General features: G+C 42.7%; 1 protein-coding gene across 1 annotated transcript in view; it reads right to left on the bottom strand.

Moving 5' to 3' along the window:
* The window catches only part of LOC125456437 (flavin-containing monooxygenase 5-like), a 44,311-nt gene extending 37,459 nt beyond the window's left edge, over window positions 1-6,852 (bottom strand). Inside the window, exon 1 of the mRNA XM_048539540.2 lies at window positions 6,678-6,852. The gene's annotated coding sequence lies outside the window, so the exon portion shown is untranslated. The remainder of the gene's footprint in view (window positions 1-6,677) is intronic.
* Between the last annotated feature and the right edge of the window lie 2,531 nt (window positions 6,853-9,383).

Raw genomic sequence — 9,383 nt, forward strand, 5'->3', positions numbered from 1 at the left:
ATTGTGTGCCTGTAACTTACTTTTGTTTGGGAAACGAACTCTTAATAAGGTAGAGGAACAAGAAGGACACATTCTCCATATTCTTTCTTTCAAAAGATATTGCCTCCCAACTTGATTTGATTTGATTTATTTATTGCCACATGTACCTATGTACAGTCCAAAGCTTTCTTTACGAGCAGTACAGGCAGATCATAATAACAAGGAGATATAGATGGTCAAGTGAAAAAAAAACTTTGAATTTAAGTTTAAACATGTTGAATGGTTGTAAAAAATGTTAGATCTGCTGTAGGGAGTTTGCAAGGAGTCGCACGGTGTCAGTGCCATAATTTGTCAACACCCCCCACATTCTGTGATAAAATATCTTCTTGTGTTTTGTTGCAATCTTCCACATTAGTGACCATGCCCACATTCTGGTATTATTCACAAAATCTCCAATTACTAAACTAAGCAGTGAGCAACAGTGATCCTAACGCCAACACTCGCGAAGCACGATTATTTTAATTATTCATTCATCAGCATTTGGAAGGGATTTTCCAAGATTTTGGCCTAGTGACAGTGAAGGATTTCCCATCTTTTGTCAGTCTGAAGAGATAGCCTTCATTCCAGTTCTGTTTTGTAGCCAATTTGCGAGCCATTCTGCTATTTGGCCCCCTGACAGCACATTTTCTGACTGAAGTTGTGAGCTTTGGTTTTTTATTTCAGAGGGAACGCAGTATAAGAGGAGAAGCCCTGCAGAAAACTATACAAGGCACTAGTTAGATCACAACTGGAATATTGTGAAAAGTTGTGTTCCTCTTATCTAAGGCATTGGAAGAAGTCCAGGGAAGGTTCAGTGAGCTGATCCCAGGTATAGAAATAATTTCTTCTGAGAGAATGAAAGGAAGCAGATTACAGCTGTTTGATGGCTGTTGTTCTCCTGACACCTTTGAGTCCTCATCCCCATTTTGGGAAGTTGTGGTATAGCAAGTCCAACAAATTGCACCACATATACACGTAGAGGCAACCTGTATATATTCCATGATGAACATACATTGCAAAATTGGGCATTGTCTCTGCATAAAGTTGATCTTAGTACCTTGAGAGACATTGAACAAGAAAATAACTTAGATTAGTAATATCGCAGACAAAAATTCTTCACTTGGTTGGAGCCAGTCAGGGAACTTCTTATCCACTTCAAAATCCATCATGATTGTATTGAATATAATGGGTCATGCATAAATAGCCCATGCCTGTTCTTAGATTCCAAAATGATTTTCAAAATAACTTAAAATATTAAGAAAAATCATTTCTGAAAGAAAGGGAGGGCAGTTTTTCAAGAAATTGAGCAATTGCTGCTGGAAAATAAAATAAGCTATTTCCCAAACTTATTCTAACCATGGAATGTATTAATCCAAAAATTAATCAATATTTTCTGTGATCGTGATCCTTGACCCTGTCCTGAAGAAAATAAATCTTAGGCCTTCATATTCTTTTCTAACCAGACTTTTATTTGTTATTTTCCTTCAAAATTGAAGGAATGTTGAGAATGTCTATAATTTGACTTAGAAGCCCCTGTTCCACTACATTTTCAATGGAATTACAATGCAATCAATCTGCCATGTCAGCAACTCCCACACAGACAGAGGATTTTATTTTTAAAATGATCAGTGAAGTCCATCTTCTTGTCAGTACAACAATTCTGCAGTTAGGGTAAACTTGCTGACTGCTAACATTTGATCACTGTTAAACCTTCGAAATTCATTAACAAAGTCCAAAGTGTGTGTTTGGGTTTTCAGTTTTATTTGGATTGAAACTTGGAACTTAGCCACTTATTGACTGAACAGGAGACTGGAGCCACAATTAACCAGGCTGTAAGTTCAGCAAATACTGCCATTTGTTGCTTTAAATAGTATGTAAATATCAATGAGTTAAGATATACTTTCTTCTCTTAAAACTGTATATGAAAAATGAATCAAGAAGGGGTGGCATAGTGGCTCAGTGGTTAGCACTGCAGCCTCAGAGCACCAAGGGTCCGGGTTCGATTCCAGCCTCGGATAACTGTGCAGAGTTTGCACATTCTCCCTGTGTCTGCGTGGGTTTCCTCCAGATGCTCCAGTTTCCTCCCATAGTCAAAAGATGTGCAGGCCAAGTGGATCAGCCATGCTAAATTGCCCATAGTGTTCAGGGGTGTGTGGGTTATAGGGGGTTGGGTCTGGGTGGGATGGTCCAAGGGGTGGTGTGGACTTGTTGGGCTAAAGGGCCTGTCCCCACACTGTAGGGAGCCTAAAAAAAGGGGCCAGAAGGCTTTTTGCAATCAGTGATTGGACCAGAATTTTACTAAACCTGAATTTACATAGAATTCAAAGAGAAGAATAGAGCTCTTGCCAGTTTTTAACCGTAGGAAGTGGTGAGCAATGTGAGCTCGGAAGTATAATAAACAAAGATAGTCACAGGCTTCAGGAATACATTGACTGGTGAAACAGACAGATGGAGTGTAACGCAGAGGAGTGTGCAGTGATACAGTTCGGAAGGATGAATGAAGACAGGTAGCGTAACACTAATTTTAAGGTCAGGTGCAGAAAGAAAGAGACCTGGTCATGTAAAATGCAAACAGCAAATAAATCTAAAAATTCTAATTTGAATGGTGAATAGTAAGAAGCATTTACAGAGATAATACCAGCAAACATCAGTAAAACAGATAACCTAGTCACTGTTCTTACTGTTGTTTGCCGTTCAGAAAATGGTCTTCTAGCTTTCCAACATTACAACAGTGATTACACATCACAAATAATTCATGAACATTGAAGCGCATTGAAATGTTTGGGACAATGAATAGTATTTTACACAAATGCAATTTGTTTGTTTGGAGCATGTTAGTTGAATTCTCAAAAGACACACTTACAGCAAAATGTTATCAATCTAGCAACAGTAACTAGTGCTCAGATTCAGGCCTGAGTGGCTTTAAACAATTAAGTTTTAATACATAGAATCCAAATTTTTTCTTATTCATTTTGTGGAATGTGGGTGTCACTGGCTGGCCAGCATTTCTTTCCCATCCCTGGTTGCCCTTGAGAAGGTGGTGGTGAGCTGCCTTCTTGAACCGCTGCAGGTCACGATGTAGGTTGACCCACAATGCCATCAGTGGAAAGAATTCCAGGATTTTAACCCAGTGACAGTGAAGGAACAGCAATATATTTCCAAGTCAGGATGGTGAGTGGCTTGCAGGAGAATTTGGAGGAGGTGGTGTTCCCACATATCTGCTTCCCTTGTCCTTCTGGATGGAAGTGGTTGTAGATTTGGAAGATGCTGTCTGAGGATTTTTGGTGAATTTCTGCAGTGTATCTTGTAGATAGTATATGCTTCTGCAATTGAGTGTCGGTGGTGTAAGAGTGGGTGCTTGTGGATGTAGTGCCAATCAAGCGGGGTGCTTTGTCCTGGATGGTGTCAAGCTTCTTGAGTGTTGCTGGGGCTACACTCATCCAGGCAAGTGAGGAGTATTCCATCACACTCCTGACTTGTATCTTGTAGATGGTGGACAGGCTTTGAGGAGTCAGGGGGTGAGTTACTCGCCACAGTATTCCCAGCTTCTGACCTGCTTTTGTAGCCACTGTGTTTATGCGGTGAATCCAGTTGAGTTTCTGGTCAATGATAACCCCCAGGATGTTGATAGTGATGGTAATACCATTGAATGTCAAGGTGTGGTGGTTAGATTGTCTCTTATTGGTGATGCTCATAGCGTGGCATTTGCATGGCAGAAATGTCACTTGCCACTTGTCAGCCCGAGCCTGGATATAGTCCAGATCTTGTTGCATTTGAACACGGGCTGCTTCAGGATCTGAGGAATCATGAATGATGCTGAACACTGTGCAATCATCAGTGAACATTCCCACTTCTGACCTTATGATGGAGGAAAGGTCATTGGTGAAGCAGCTGAAGATGGTTGGGCCAAGGACACAACCCTGAGGAACTCCTGCAGAGATATCCTAGAGCTGAGATGATTGATCTCCAACAACCACGACCATCTTCCTATGTGTCAGGTATGACTCCAACCACTGGACAGTCTGTCCCTAATACCGATTGATTCCAGTTTTGCCAGGGCTCCTTGATGCCACAATCAGTTGATGCAGTCTTGATGTCAAGGGCTGTCACTCTCACCTCACCTCTGGAATTCAGCTCTTTTGTCCATCTTTGAACCAAAGCTGTAATGAGGTCAGGAGCTGAGTGGCCCTGGCAGAACCCAAACTGGGTGTCCCTAGGAGCAGCTTATTGCTGAACAGATGCTGCTGGATGGCACTGTTGATGATGCCTTCAATCATTTTACTGATGATTGAGAGTAGCTTGATGGGGCAGTAATTGGCTGGGTTGGATTTAGCCTGCTTTTTGTGTACAGAGCATGCTTAGGCAATTTTCCACACTGCTGGGTAGATACTTGTTGTTGTAACTGTATTGGAACAGCTTGGATGGGGGAGTGGGAATAAAGGGGGAAGTTGTGGAACTAAACTCGGAAGGTCTGATAACAGCATCAGTGGAGAAACAGAAAGAGCTAACATTTCAGCTCCGTGACCCTTCATCAGCAGTGGCCAAAGCTAGACTGAAGCAAAATACTGCAGATGCCAGAAATCTAAATATAAAATTCTGTAAACTGTGAGGAAGGGTAGAGGGTCAGAAAAAAAACAAAAGGGCAAGTTGGTGCAGCCACGGGAGATTAAGTACCGTCAGTGATTTAAGGTGCGAGGCCAAAGAGAGTGGTAAAAGGACAAATAAACAAAAAGATGTTTCTCGAGGAGGTGTCACGCATAGCTGGCGATTTAAAGTGGAAAACAGAAGCAATAAAAGGAAACAAGAAACTAAAGTAAACAAACATGACAGGAACAGAATGAGGATAGGGGTTACAACTTCAAATTGTTGTATAGAATGTTATTCCGGAAGGAAGGTCCCAGGCAGATGTTAACTCAATACCGTTCCCTGCAACTCACAAAGAAATCTATTATCAGCTGAGTGGGTCTTTCAAATACAAAGGCGCTGACCACCTTAAATCTTCAAGGTGTGAAATCCACAGGAAAGCTTATCTAATCAATCCAAATATCCAACTTATTTGCCGAAAGACTTTGGACTTGGAAGAGGTCACACGATGAGACAGCCTTTTCTTACAACAACAAGAGTCCCACAAAAATCCATGAACAAACCCCCGCCAAGCCTCTCTCCTCACCCCCCCCCCCACCGCAAGGCATCCAACAGCCACGATTATAACATGGGAGAAGGACACACCCTAACCTGTCCCAAAAATCTCGGTTCACCTGAGAGTCAACCTCCTGGAAATTCAACTACAAGAAGCCTCACAGCTTACTGAGGCTCCTCAGATTCACAAAACGTTCATTTCAACTAAAGTATCAGCTCATTTCAGGAAGGCCAGACCTGCCACAAAAGCAAAGATAAATTGTAATTGCAGAGATAATGGGAACTGCAGATGCTGGAGATTCCAAGATAATAAAATGTGAGGCTGGATGAACACAGCAGGCCAAGCAGCATCTCAGGAGCACAAAAGCTGACGTTTCGGGCTCTCTGATGAAGGGTCTAGGCCCGAAACGTCAGCTTTTGTGCTCCTGAGATGCTGCTTGGCCTGCTGTGTTCATCCAGCCTCACATTTTATAAATTGTAATTGCATTGTTTTATCTTGATCTGGAATGTAATCTTTACGAGAGTTATGTGCAAGAGTGCATTAAATGTCACGTTTTAAATATCTGGGGTGACTGTATGATCACAAAAAAGCCTCTATTTGTAAAACTAAGAACAGCTTGCTGATGCCAGTGCTTAATTGAGACAATTTGTCTGAAAGCGAGAAAACACATGTCGCGTACAAAAACTTTGATCGTTGGCACTTGACTTACTGTTTTAGGGCATTAAATTTGCTTGTTAAAAAGGGAGACGCCTTAAAGATGTACAATTTCTCTACTCAAGCTTTCAGTCTTTCCCCAGTAGAGTGGACGGACACATTTGTTTCCGTGTTTCCCACCCTGGCAACCGTTTTGTATTTCTCTGCAGAAACGTCAGCCACAGTCGAGACTGGTAGGGGCTGGGGCGAACCTGGGTCTCTCATTCTCCGACATAACGAGGTGGAGAGCAGGATTAACAGACAGCCTCAGAGGAGCAGGAAAGCTGACGTTTCGGGCCTCGACCCTGCTTCAGAAACGTCCAGGGCTGAAACATCAGCTTTCTTGCTCCTCTGATGCTGCTTGGCCTGCTGTGTTCATCCAGCTCCACACCTTGTTATCTAGTGTTCTTCCAGCATCAGCAGTTCGTACTGTCTCTCTCATTCTCCGGCCGCTCTCGGTCTCTGTAAACTCTGAGCTTACAGCCTGGAAACTCGCCCAATGAATCCGCACGGTCAGGCCGGACTGAACCAAATGTAGGACATGTATCTTTTTAAGTCTTAACACGCACAAAAAAGGTCTGATTTAGCAATAAGAGAAAGACATGAAAAGTATTCTCAGTTCTCTAAGTGCACTCCAAGCCGGGTGACTCTTACAAAGGCTGCAGAGACTGTAACTTCACTATTGAAAACTGCAGCGGCAACATTTACTTCACGGACTTGCCACACCAAAAAAAGTTCCTCAAAAATGCATCCGAATGAACTGGCGATTAAGAGTTTCCGTCAGTGTCGACTCGTCACGGAAGCATTGCTCGTCGCATTGACTCACCCTGTTTATTTGTATCGTTCTCCATGCAACTCACTCTTTCTATCCACTGTAACCTGGAATGTGACGTTGTTTCTACAGTTCGCGGGAAGTGAACTGCGCCCTGAATTCTTTGCTTAAAGTAATCCCTGTCTCCTCCCTCTTGGAAGTCACTGACCTTTGTGTTTTCAAATCTATACTTCCCCATTCAGAATTCTAAACACTCATATATTGTATGTCGTTCCACCATCTGGGCGGTCCTAATGGAAATGATCTAGGTTATTTCAGTCAATCTTTACACTTGTAACTTTGTGAAGCAAGTTTTCAAACAGCAAATGTAAATTTACAACATTTTTTAAAAAGTAAATTAACGTCTCCTTTGTATTCACTCATGGTCACTGGCTGGGCAAATATTTATCACCCATTCCCAGTTGCCCCTTCAGAAGGTGGTGGTGAGCTGCCCTCCTGAACCGCTGCCGTCCATGTGTTGTATGTAGACCCACAATGTGTTGGGGGGGGGGGGCGGGGGCGGGTTTTGACCCTATTCTTCTGGCATGTGTTTGCTCATTTCGTGACACAACGCCGTCAGGAAATGTCTCTCCCCTCCGTACTGCTATTCTGACATTTAAACTTTTGAGGGGATTTTCCAGCCCCATGGATACAACAGTAACAAATCACTTTGGGATCAGTGGAGGAGATGGTTAAGAGGTTGTTTCATTGCTGTTTCTCAGACTCTAAAGGTGGGGCAGCACGGTGGCTTAGTGGTTAGCACTGGAGCCTCACAGCACCAGGGACCCATGTGCGATTGCAGCCTCAGGTAATTCTCTGTGTGGAGTTTGCACATTCTCCCCACGTCTGCGTGGTTTTCCTCCCACAGTCCAAAGATGTGCAGGCTAGGTGGATTGGCCATGCTAAATTAGTGTTCAGGGGTGTGTGGGTTATAGAGGGATGGGTGTGGGTGGGATCCTCCAAGGGGCAGTGTGGACTTGTTGGGCCAAAGGGCCTGTTTCCACACTGTAGGGAATCTAATCTTAATAAAGGACTAGATGAATTAAACTATGCAAAACCGCTTCACCTTGACCAGAACAGGGAACCAGGAGCAGAGGACTGCCGCTTCTTTCTATTCACTTAAGAGACATGGGTGATACTCACTGGGCCAGCATTTATTGAATCACGGCAGTCCATGAAGAAGTGATCTTCTGATGAGTCAAATAGGACTCAAAATTTAACCTTGTTTCGCTCTCCTCAGAAGCCACCAGACCTGCTGAGTTTCCCTAGTCTTTTCTGTGTTTTTTTAACATTTCTGATTCCCAGCTTCCACAGTATTTTGTTTTTATTTGAATTAAAACTAATCTGCAGAAACAATATTTTAGACAGCTTCATTGGCACTCCACCTGCATTGAACTTTCAATCCCTCCAGACATAGAACACAGTACCAAAGGAGGGACTGTGGAAATTGTGTCGACCCTTTCAAATGCAAATTGATGCAATTTCATTCTATGCTTTATCTTGAAGTGTTATTTAGTGAATCAACTTGAGACTTGAATTGTGGTAAGGAAAGCTTGCTGAAAGGAATGAGTGGTTTTGGACCAAGAGTTCCCGAAATTCTCCAGCAATGCGTCTTTTTTTAAAATCAGGCTTGAATCTGGTGTGGACTAATTGCTAGATACAAAATGCAACTGCATCATTCACCTAAATGCTGTGATAGCAAGGACAGGTCAGAGGCTGGGAATTCTGTGGCAGGAGGCTCACCTCCAGATATCCTAAAGGCCATCCATTAGTTTTGAGGAACAAGTCATAAGTGTGGTGGAACACTCACCAATTGTTTGGGTGAGTGTAGCTCCACAACACTTAAGAAGCACAACACGACCCAAGTGCAAAGCAACCCAATTGATAGGCACCCCATCCACAACCTTAAATATTCAATTTCTCCAGCAGTGGTTTCCAGTGGCAACAGTGGGTACCATGGTAGATGGTACCTTCCAAACTTGTCTTCTGATGCGTGAAAGAACAAGAGCCGCAGACACACCACTGATAAGGGAATGTTGTTGCCTACAAATCTTTGCCAAGTTCCATACCATCTTGACTTGGAAATACAGCACCATTTCTACATCCTCATTGAATCAAAATCCTGAAACTCCCTGACAGCACTATAGGTGTATCTATGCCAGTCGGACTGCAATGGTTATAGAAGGTAATATCTATTAGCTTCTCAAGGGTATTTAAGGGAGGGCAATGTATGCTGGCTTTGGTCATATTCCGTGAGTAATAAAACAAAGTTTCCATGAAGTATCTGCTCGTTATCTTTCTAACTTCTGTGTCTGAATCTAGTCTGCAAATTTGTAATTACCACAGGCAAATATAGTGTGACTACTGAGACAGATAAGAATCTTTTAAACATTTGTTTCAAATGTAACAGCAGCATTTCATGTTTTGTTTTGCAGAAGACAACTCCAGTCAACTGGAATCGCACGCTGGGTGCAATGGGATGTAATGTTTACCATAGTATGCTAATTCCTCTCAGTTCACACTAACTAGAGGTGGCACAATGACCCTCAGGTTAAACCACCAACAGCCATCTCTGTCTAATGAGAGTCAGTCTTATTGGTTCTCTGCAGCAATGGTGACTTTATAAGAGTCATATAGCATGGAAACAGACCTTTCGATCCAACCAGTCCACGCCCACTATGCTCCCAAGCTGAACTAGTACCAACTGGATATGGATAATGA

The sequence above is a fragment of the Stegostoma tigrinum genome, chromosome 8 (genome assembly GCF_030684315.1).
Source record: "Stegostoma tigrinum isolate sSteTig4 chromosome 8, sSteTig4.hap1, whole genome shotgun sequence".
Lineage (NCBI taxonomy): Eukaryota > Metazoa > Chordata > Chondrichthyes > Orectolobiformes > Stegostomatidae > Stegostoma > Stegostoma tigrinum.